Genomic DNA, 11,244 nt, shown 5'->3' with positions numbered 1-11,244 from the left:
GTAAACTCACAAGGTTTTCACCATGTTCCTCCGTATCATACTCTTGATACAACAACCAGGTAATTGGAAATCAATGCACGCGAATGAAATTCTGGAACATGCCAGATAAAAGACTTTTCCAAATAAAAAGTTCCCCAACGAATATAACCTTAACATATCAATAACAAGAACTGTCGATCAAAAGCTGGAGACCCCATTTGCCATCAACATCAACCAAATCACAAGAACTGTCAAAATCACAAAAGAGTAGCGAAAGCAAGTTGTTTGAGAGTGAAAAAGTTAGGTACCAACGAAAAGAGGAGAGTTTGAGGAGAAGGGCCTGGAGACCGAAGGAGCCCAAACCCTCGGGGGAAAGTGAGAGAGAGCAAGGGAGCGACAATGGGAAAAGGGAGCTTGTTTCAGAGGAAGGAAAATTGCTGGGGGCGGAGCACTTTGCTGGCAACGGAGGCTTCCACCGGAAAATGGTCTCCGGGAACGAACTTGGCCCAATCGTCGTGGCACTACGGCGAGGTCATGTTGAGGTCCCAGAACGCCGAATCAATGCCCGTCCTAAGCCTCACCATTGACGAGTGTGAGTGAGTAAATTTTTCATGGGCTTTACTCACATTACCCTATTTTCCACGGTTTTAAAGAAAACTCCAACAAAAACATAATGAGAAAAAAAAAACATTTCACCGAAAATATCTTAAATTAGGGTTTTCTAATCTTTCAATTTTAGGGTTTTATGAATGAACCATGAGAGAAGCTATTACCAGATGGAGTGACGCCGAGGGGGATTATGGACAGAAGCAAGCGAGAGCGAATGAGAGCCAAAGGGAGTGATTACGAAAGGGACTCATGGCGAGACGATGGCATGGACTGCCGGCGATGGAGAGTGATGGTGAGAAGGGACTCGAGCAAAATGGGTGAAGCCAACAACAGTGAATGACGAATTGAGCTGAGAGTGAACGAGAGTTGAGGCAAGGGGAGGCACTGAACTGAGAGTGAGCGAGTCAGACTTGGGCTTTGTATATCAGTGAGAGCTCGAAAGGCTTCGTATATCTCTGGAGAAGGTGCGGCAACGAAGGAGAAGAAACCCTCCTAGGGTTCACCTTTGAGAGAACTTGGAATAAGAACCAAGATTATTGATAAATTTTGAATGAAATTTGTAAAATTTTTAGATTTTGAAAAATTGAGGGAAAAGGGTGATTGTAAGAGAGGGAAAAAATTGTAAAATTTTTAGAATTTGGAAAGTAGTGGAAAAAGGTGATAATAAAAGAGGGAAAATAATATTTAGATTTTATTTTAAATAATTATTTCTTTTACTTACATACAGATTATACACCATTACATATGGATGATGTTTTTCACATATTTTCTCATTTTAACATGTTAAATTTATATATAAATTTTATATACGGAAAATATTTGTATATAAAATTGGTATGTAATTTACTTTTCAAAATCCGTATATAAAATTTGTATATAATATCTACTTTATATACGGATTAAAATCCGTATATAAATATCCGTAGATAACTTTATTGTTTTTGTAGTTATGTCTTTTCTTTTGCCATAATCACCTTAAATGGTGTGAGTTTAGGGAGGACATCTTTCCAATAGTTCGGTGTGAGGTTGAAAATGAAACAGCAACATAGATAAGGTTTGATTATCTAAATGTAAGATCTTCTTCATTATGTAGTTTCTGGTAAATGAAAATCTATGTAATATTATATTTTAATAGTTTTATTCTACTAAATGGAATGTTACAAGTACACCATATAAGTTGGTAAGAAAGAGTGGTAAACCATTAATTGATGAAATATTCATGGATGTATATTTTAGGTTAAAACCCTCATTTGGTCCTCATATTTGTATTGCAATCTCAATTTGGTCATCATATTTTTTTTTTGTCTCAATTCGGTCCTATAATTTGTAAAAATGAGGCAATTAAGCCCTCACCGTTAAATAAAGAGTAACGCCGTCTGTTACTGATGACGTGGTGGACAGAGAAGTGGTTGACTTATAAATGATTTAAATACGTGTATTTTAGTGTAAAAAAAAAGCTTGTGACGTGGAAAATGGTTATATAATTTGGTTTTATTTAATAATCAGAAAAGAATAAGTGGGGGAATTAGGGATTTAAGAGAATTGGGAATTTCGTGAGTATCAGAAATCAGAGTTAGGGTTCGCATTCTCCATTTGTTCGTGGAAGTACTAAGTGCAAGACGAAGACCATCACATGCTCGTGGATGCAACGAATTGACCTTGGACGTCAGTGAAGGTAAGTTTCCTATGTTTTATGTCTACGAATATGTAATGCGTTTCGTGTGGTCCCGATTAGAATATGTTTCCTCTGTTGTTGCTTTGTTGTTTTGTGATGGGTATCCTTTATTGTTTGTTTATGTTTTTGATTTCTGTGATATGTTTAAAAGTAGTGGTCCCAAAAATTCCAGTTTGTGTGTTGATGTGTATAGTGTCGTGGTCCTTGTGTGCAGTGTCGTGGTCAGAAAAATTGCACATATGACTTCTTTAAAAGTAGTGGTCCCCTTTTGGTGGACCAGTGTTTCCTTAGTGGGGATGTTATTTTATCCCCTGTCCCTTCATGTGTTACAGTTGCTTAGTTAGTAGTTTATCATGTCCCCTTCATAATATAATTTTGCCCCCAATGTACAAGTGTTAAAAGGTTCTGTTTGAAAAGTAGTATATCATGGATGACCGTATTAAAGTAGTGGTCCATCATACAGGACATTTTGTTAGTGATGATAAAGGTAATTTAAAATTTGATGGAGAGATAACACAATGGTCTTGTGATCCAGACCTCTTCTGCTATTTTGGAATAATAGCATCAGTGAAAGAGTTAGGTCATAAAGACATTAAAGAAGTTTGGTACAGTTTAGGAGGTCAGTCAGTGGTACCAGAGAAGTTAGAATTATTGACTGATGATAGGGGTGCTTTGCATATGGTTAATATTGCAATGTTAAATGGTGAAGTTCATTTGTACGTTGTTCATAATAGGAATGAACCAGAAATAATTGAAATGATTGAATGGGTTGATGGTGCTGTTAATGATGAAGTTCATGTTGGAACAGAAGTTGAGGGTGAGGGTGAGGTTCAAGTTGTAACAGAAATGCAGAATGGTCATGGTGAGGGTGAGTGTGAGGTTGAGAGAGAGGTTGACTGTGAGGTTGCCGGTGTGGCTGAAGTTGTAACACAATTGGCTGAGGGAGAAGTTGAAAGAGAGGTTGAGAGACAGGTTGAGAAAGAGGTTGAGGCTGAGGTTGAGGGTGAGGCTGAAGTTGTATCAGAATTGGCTGAGGGAGAAGTTCAAAGTGAGGTTGAGAGAGAGGTTGAGAAAGAGGTTGAGGTTGAGGTTGAGGGTGAGGCTGAAGTTGTAACACAATTGGCTGAGGAAGAAGTTCAAAGTGAGGTTGAGGGAGAGGTTGAGAAAGAGGTTGAGGCTGAGGTTGAGGGTGAGGCTGAAGTTGTAACACAATTGGCTGAGGGAGAAGTTCAAAGTGAGGTTGAGAGAGAGGTTGAGGTTGAGGTTGAGGGTGAGGGTGAAGGTTTAACACAATTTGAGGAGGTTGAGGTCCATGATGTAGATGATTTCGAGTTAGAAGACGTAGAAGATGAGGATGAAGATGAAAATAGAGAAGATGATGAGGATGAAAACGTAGATGAGTCTAGTAGTGAAGAAAGTCTTGTTGATATGACCATTCATTGTGATAACATTGGTACTTCTAAAAGAAGCTTGAGTGAAGAACAACCCTGCAGTTCATGGACAAGTGGTAATGATGACATGAATGATTTACGTGGTATACCTGACAATAAGTGGGTGTCAGATCACTTGGACAGTGGTCCAGATAGTGAGGATGAAGGTTCCATTCCTAGAACTGTGTTCCCCACATTTAGCATGCCTAAAATTTTGGAAGAATATAAGTGGGAGGTTGGGACCTATTTTACTGAGAAAAACAAATTCAAAGAGGCCATTAGGACATATGCACTAAGTAATGGTCGAAATTTAAAATTCTTAAAGAATGACAACAAGAGGATTAGTGTTAAATGTTGTGGGGGCAATGGTAAATGCAAATGGTATGCTTATTGTGCCTTTAGTTCTCGTTCCAAGTCATGGCAGCTAAGAAAAGTCATTGATGATCACACTTATAGTAGAGATTTTAATGTGAAGTGTATCACTTCTAAGTGGTTGAGCAAAAGGATGGAAAAAGCTGTTAGAGAGAACCCAAACATGAAAGTCATGGATATTAGGGATAAAGTGAGTAGGAAATGGAATGTTGAAATCTTTAGAAATATGGCTTTTAGGGCAAGAGCCATGGCAAAAGATAATGTTGATGGTTCATTCAAGGAACAATGTAGAAGAATCTATGATTATGGTCATGAGCTTCTCAGGTCAAATCCAGGTTCAACAGTGAAAATAAAGGTTGAAAATATTAATGGGGAGTGTATCTTCAACAAAATTTATGTATGCTTGAAAGCATGCAAAGATAGTTTCAGTAGTTGTAGACCCATCATTGGGTTGGATGGTTGCTTTTTGAAAGGCAAGTATGGAGGGGAATTACTAACAGCAGTGGGAAGAGATGCAAATGAACAAATTCTGCCCATTGCATATGCTATTGTTGAGGTAGAAAACAAAGACTCCTGGACATGGTTCTTGGACCTTCTGATTGGGGATCTTGGTGGGGAAGCTATATGTGGAGCATGTACATTTATTTCAGACCAACAAAAGGTCAGTCAACCCTAACAAAGCTTAATTACAACCTATTTAACATAAACCTCATCTGACTTCATTATTTAAACTTGTAGGGTCTGTTATCAGCCTTTGATGAACTTCTACCTAGGGTAGAACAACGCTTTTGTGTTAGACATTTGTACTCCAATTTTAGAAAGCAATTTCCTGGAAAAGACCTCAAACGTTTGATGTGGACAGCAGCAACAACCACATATCCACAACTATGGGAGGCTGAAATGTTGAAAATTAAAGAGATCAATTTAGAAGCGTATAAGTATTTGATTGGAATTGCACCAAGGTATGTGTTCAGTTTACTCTACGTTATTATTGTTGTACTTGGACATTTAGACTTAATTTGACATATATTGTTTATCCCAAATATTGGTCACGATCTAGATTCACTTCTAGATCACAATGTGACACTCTTGTCAACAACATGTGTGAGGGATTCAACAGTATGCTACTTCACACTAGGACTAAACCAATTATCACCATGTTGGAAAAGATTACGGTTTACATCATGAAGAGATGGGCTAAGAACAGGACAAAGATGGCACTATATCAAGGTAGTGTGTGCCCTAAGGTTCTCAACAGATTTTTAAAGCAGTCATGGTTAACCAGGTATTGGTTACCAAGGTAAGTTCAATACTACACTTAGCTTTTCCAAACATGGTCATCTTTTTTTACTTTCTTTTTAACTTTGTTCCTAACTTTGTTTCTAACTTTTTACTCATGACAGATGGTCATCAGATCAGTTATTTGAAATCATCCACATTTCACAATTTGGGGAGCAATATGTTGTCAATCTTGACAAGCAAGAATGCAGTTGTAGAAAATGGTTACTTACTGGTATTCCTTGCACTCACGCCATCACTGCAATGAAGTTCTTGAATGTAAATGCAGAAGACTATATTGGTACTTGGTATAGGAAGTCAACGTATGAAGAGACCTACAACTCCATCGTTTACCCTATCAATGGTCAAGTTCTTTGGGAGAAAACTCCATATCCAGATGTGTTACCCCCAAAGAAGAGGACAATGCCTGGCAGGCCCAAGAAAAAAAGAAGGCTAGAGAGTTGGGAGTTGAAGAAGAATGATACTGAATTAAGAAAGGGTGGGAGCAAAAAAGCATGTGCTATTTGCAAACAACTTGGACACAACAAAAGATGTTGTCCACAACGACCAACAACAACAAATATTCCAGCTGACCAACCTCCTGCTGCACAACCTACTGAGCAAGCTACTGAGCAACCTACTGAGCAACTTACTGATCAAACACCACAAGTGACAGTACCTCCTCCTGAGCAACCTACTGGTCAAACAACACACGTGCCTGCTGCTGCTGAATGAAGTCATATTTCAGTTTATTTTGGAACTTTGAAATTTGACCTTATTTTGGTTACATCTTTTAAATGTAATGTCAGTTGTATTTTGCTGTACTGATTAAGACAATGTTGCTATCATATCTTTTTGATTATTAGTGTTATCAGGTCTTTTTGGTGTATTGCTTAAGACAATGTCTATGATTAAGACAATATGTATTAACTCTGTTGCTTAAGACAATGGTCAATGTTCATTTTAATTCATTAGTGCTTCTTCAAGAGTTTTTGGTTTTTATTGTATACAGATTAACTGCAGATTGAATGTATACAATTTATTGGTGATTGTTCACAGATCATTATCACAATAATTGTCACACCCTAAAGATTGAATGGTAGATTGTGTCTCTTTTCCCTATTCAATTTTCCATATCAAATAAAACAAATCAAAAGGGACATTTTACAACAGGAAATTAAACAAGGGACCTTTTATAAATATGAAATTACTTGCAGTTAATATGAAATTAGATTACATACACTACTACAAAAAAGTGTATAGATAGCGCTTTTTTTTTATCATAGATAGCGCTTTTTAAGCGCTATCTATGTCAGCGCTATCTAGATAGCGCTTCTAAAAAAAGCGCTATCTATTTATGTTTGATAATAGATAGCGTTTATTTAAAAAAGCGCTATCTATTGGTGACTGACAATAGATAGTGCTTTTTTAAATAAGCGCTATCTATTGATATTTTTTTTTCAAAAAAAAAAAATAATTTTTTAATAAAATATTTTGAAAAATATAAAATATTAATTTTATTATATACAAACATCCGCTATTTATTGGTTTTATTATACAAAAAAATATATAAAATATTAAGCAAAATATGACAAAGACAAATGTCTCAAAAAGAATATTTATTAGTATGAATAAAAACTATTGGTACAATAATATTTGAAAATATATTGTCGAGTCATCTAGTACATGTCATGACATCATAAAACAATATATACAATCATAGCATGTATATCCTATTTGTACTTATAGGCATGTACATCATCATAACATAACATATAAGATGTATTAGTTACAAATAAACACCAATATTCTCTAACTTTAATTATTTGATTGTCACGAAATGATTGACATCTGCAACTAGAAAAGGACTGCAAGAAAGAAAAATAATATAAAATTAGTCAATCAAATTTTTTATTACAAATGAATTATGACAATGAAGATAACTTACATTAATTGGAATTGTCCCTCCTTCACAGTATGTGATAATTTTCATCATATATCGACACAAGTAATATCCACAATCATTGTCGTTGAGTAATTTTGGACACTAGATAACCAAAAGTAGAAAACATCATTATAATTTGAACATAACAATAAACCAAAACTCTAATAAACTCTTAACAAATTTAGTGTATAACAAACAACTACATACCATATACAAGTTTAAAGTCCTAATAGTAACTAAGTCATGCTTTCATTTTATATTTATCAATTTATTTATTACCATTATAAAATCATAACAATAATAACAATGCATACAAGTTATACATGTAAAGTTATCTTTTATGAAAGTTGTCTATTGATAGTGTCAAATTTTCCTATTGCGTAGGAGATTGAGATTGAATTGAGAGTGCATTTTGAAAGGATATAATTTTAATAATGTAGATCGGGACAGTTGCAAAAGGGCACGCACTACTGTTGTTTGGATGCATCATGCACAGGCTTTTTTTTTCATTTAACCCTTTTCTAATTCCCTCTGCACCTAACCCAACAAAGGGGACCAAAGATTCTATCTTGATCAAAATACAATTATCACCAATAACTTCTCATAATTAACAATGTAATAGTTACACAGTAGACAAAAACAGCCAAAGCAAATACTGAAGCTTCATTAGTATTTTTGTAAATTACAGTTAAATACAAATTATTTGAGAATTAAAAGGAGGGTCATAACCTGATTAAAAAATAAGAATTCTCACTAAGTCACGGGCTTCTTAAGCTTTTCTAGTTTGAGTGACTTCATCTCTTGAATTACATCTTTCAACTCTGTTATAAGAGGCATTGGTTTACGCAGAAAAGATAAGGCAAGCGACAAGTGGTTGCCACAAACAAAATCAGCTTCCAACCAAGCAATTATGGCAACCTACAAAAAAAATTAAAAAGTGAAATCGTATGTTGAGAAATGAAGCATCCACAACAAGCAAAAACTAAATATATAGGTCCAAAAAGTTTGTTCATTAAAAATAAGCTCTAGTGGAACAGAGAACAATGAGTATGACAAAAGTTATAACCATATTACAAGAAATCAAATGAAACCGATTTAGTTCTTCAAAATATTTTGTATGAATTAAGTAAACATGTTACATGTCCTAAGTCTAAATAAAAGGAGTTCATCATACACGTGAACTTTATCAAGTTATATAATAATCAAAATGGGATATTGAAGTTGCTAAAATAAAATAAAAATAAATAAACTATTAAAACAATAATGGAAGATATCAGACGTAATTTATCAGAATCAAACCTGTCGGTGGACCATTCTACTTACTGAATGTTCCAAATCAGAAAACACCTGCAAAAAATTACAACCATAATCAAAATAATATAATTATACATTACTAGATACTAAAATTTAGATCAACAGATTATGGCAATTCTAAACTCTCAGGTTGCATCAGTGTTGTACCATTGTAACCATAAAAAGAAAAATAAGTAAATGATGGCAAAAGCATATAGCTTCAAATCTCTAAATGAAATCGACTAGACTCAAAAAATAACTATAAAGATTTCAAGGGAGAGAAGGACAAAGGCTTTTCTAATAGAAATATAATATTGAAAAGGAAACACACCTTTGCCATGGAAGTTAAGATATCAACCAAGAAAAGATTTGCAAATGATATTGCCTGTTTTAATGAAAACAGATAACAATTAGATCATATTCAAGCATGGTTCCAAGTTCCAACACTGTGCTAAAAGCATCAATTCATAAGGTATAAAGTAAAGCCAAGAGCAAGGTTTTGGCTCAAACATCAAGTCTTACGAATATCAGTAAATAAAGAACAAGAATAATTTTCTTTTATGCATCAAAGTTAAAAATTGCAACAGTTATCACCTATCTTGAAGGAAAGTTCATCATGAAGCCTATTTGAACGTTTGCGTACATGCACATAGTAGTATATCTTGATGGATGTACGACCTGTCGAGACAAAGACTGCGATAAACAGAGTGTTTAAGGATCTATACAAAATAGTAAGTGATGACATTTCAAAGGGATCAAAGTCATAACTGCCACAAGGTGGATCTTGACTGAATATGTTAGAGTGGCCAAAATAATTAAAAGATATGCCTAAAATTATTGAGTCATAACACATACTCATTTAACAGAAGAAAAAATAGAAAAAAAAAGAGTGTAGAAACCTTTTTTCCCATCCAACTAAGATGTGTTACTAAGATAAGCATATATCATTTGCCCAACATTTGTAGTTCTATTAGGAAATCTCCATAATTCGGCAGAGATCCTTTGTCCCTCCAAACTAGTTTGTCACACTGAAAAGATTTCCCAGAACGATTCAGGCCGTACCAAGGCACCCCTACACTTCATTTTTTTTTCCTTTGTGCTACTATTAAGATTATTTTCCATTCAATGACTTCTGCAACATTAGTGCTATGAAAATCCTACAAAAAGAAGAAATGTCCTTCTAGATGCAGACATAAAAGGAAAAATGTCACAAAAAACTATTTCCTTCCAACCTTTGTTGCGTAATTCAGAAATCGCAGTAAAACTATAAACATTAAGATTAAAAGTACAAGCTTCTGCATTTTGTTCCAAAAAAAAGAAAAAAAGCTTTTTGACACATTGGACCAAACAAGCTTCAGGATAAAGTAAAATTCAAAACTAGTATACAAAAGTTGCAATTATAGATTGGACAAATGATAATAAATAATAATAAAAATACAAAACACTCAAGAAGCGAAGCATATAAACAACTTACCTACTAATAATATCACTATTGTAATTACAATTAGAAGCAACCTAGTTAAGTTACACACAAAAGCAGTTTCATAGAATGGAAATAAAAGACACCCTTACAGTATTATTCTCTAATCAAAATTAGAGTTGAAGCTCCAACTTGATAACCTATAGACATTCGTGCAGACCTTTACAACGTAGATTATCAGGGTCAATGTCAAGCCCCAATTTCTATAAACGATTATATAAAATTTTCCCTCTAATNAAGATGTCTGATTGGTTCACCATTTTATACACAAAGTTATTCTTTCTAGCTCGACAATAAAAGCGATTAGTGCCAAAATTAAACAGATTACCAAGCAAACCTTAAAATTGAAAGCAGGCACGTGAGTGTTACCTTTTAGGGTATCCGAGTGAGTCATCAGAGCCTTCGTGCTCGCGAAAGTTGTTTTGGATTTTGAAAACATCGAAGAGAACGATGACGGCGTGGTGGTGGAGAAGCATCGGAAAGGGCAGAAGAAGAGGCTTGGTCCGCGAGCACGATTTCATATCATCTTCTAGGGAATTGGCTCCACCGAATTTCTGAGTGATGCAATTGGTTTCAATTGAGCATGCGGGAGCGACATTGTTCGGAGAAGGTGAAATGAAACCCTAGCNAGCGCACTGACAAGGGTAGGGTTTCGGGTCTAAGCGATAGCATAGTGGCAAACGTGAACGAGAAGAACCCAGAGATAATGAGAAGGAAAGGAGATAACAGGGAAGGAGAAGAAAGAAGAACCTAATGACATGAGAAGCAAAGAGAACCGAAAGGAGAAGACAAGATAGAATGAGCAGACAGGATACCCCGCGAAAAATTCCAGAAGGGAGTGTTTTTAATTTTTAAAATAAAAATAAATCATAATAGATATATTTTTTAAACAAAACGCTATCTATTAATAGTTGAACAGATAGCGTTTTTTTTTTAAAATGCTATCTATTAGTCTATTTCAAATTATGAATAAAAAAAATAATATTAAATACTTATAGATAGCGCTTTTCTGAAAAAGTGCTATCTATTATCAAAGTTATAAATAGCGCTTATTTAAAAAAGCGCTATCTATTGTTCTGCACATTAATAGATAGCGCTTATTTAAAAAAGCGCTATCTATTTAGCGCTATCTATAGACAATTTTGTAGTAGTGATACTTTCAGAGACCTACTTTCATCAACCT

The 11,244-nt window shown here is 34.8% G+C and overlaps 2 long non-coding RNA genes across 7 annotated transcripts in view; both read right to left on the bottom strand.

Annotated features, from left to right (window-relative positions):
- The window catches only part of LOC106764241, a 4,279-nt gene extending 3,048 nt beyond the window's left edge, over positions 1 to 1,231 (bottom strand). The window contains exon 1 of the long non-coding RNA XR_001375888.2: positions 288 to 1,231. This is a non-coding gene — a long non-coding RNA (uncharacterized LOC106764241). The remainder of the gene's footprint in view (positions 1 to 287) is intronic.
- A 5,777-nt stretch (positions 1,232 to 7,008) lies between these two features.
- LOC106764258 lies at positions 7,009 to 10,920 on the bottom strand. 6 transcript variants are annotated; one of them, XR_002668202.1, is made up of 8 exons: positions 10,431 to 10,920; positions 9,481 to 9,609; positions 9,176 to 9,274; positions 8,913 to 8,966; positions 8,588 to 8,635; positions 8,018 to 8,206; positions 7,292 to 7,390; positions 7,009 to 7,211 (listed from the first exon to the last, which is right to left on the bottom strand). It is a non-coding gene; the product is annotated as an uncharacterized LOC106764258 (long non-coding RNA). The 6 variants fall into 6 exon arrangements; XR_002668203.1 differs by having other exon boundaries at positions 9,176 to 9,259; XR_001375896.2 differs by lacking the exon at positions 9,481 to 9,609 and having other exon boundaries at positions 9,176 to 9,259; positions 10,431 to 10,918.
- Between the last annotated feature and the right edge of the window lie 324 nt (positions 10,921 to 11,244).

Source organism: Vigna radiata, chromosome 6, assembly GCF_000741045.1.
Source record: "Vigna radiata var. radiata cultivar VC1973A chromosome 6, Vradiata_ver6, whole genome shotgun sequence".
Classification (NCBI taxonomy): Eukaryota; Viridiplantae; Streptophyta; class Magnoliopsida; order Fabales; family Fabaceae; genus Vigna; species Vigna radiata.
Note: the sequence above shows the minus strand (reverse complement) of the source record. Positions and strands in the feature narration are given on the sequence as shown.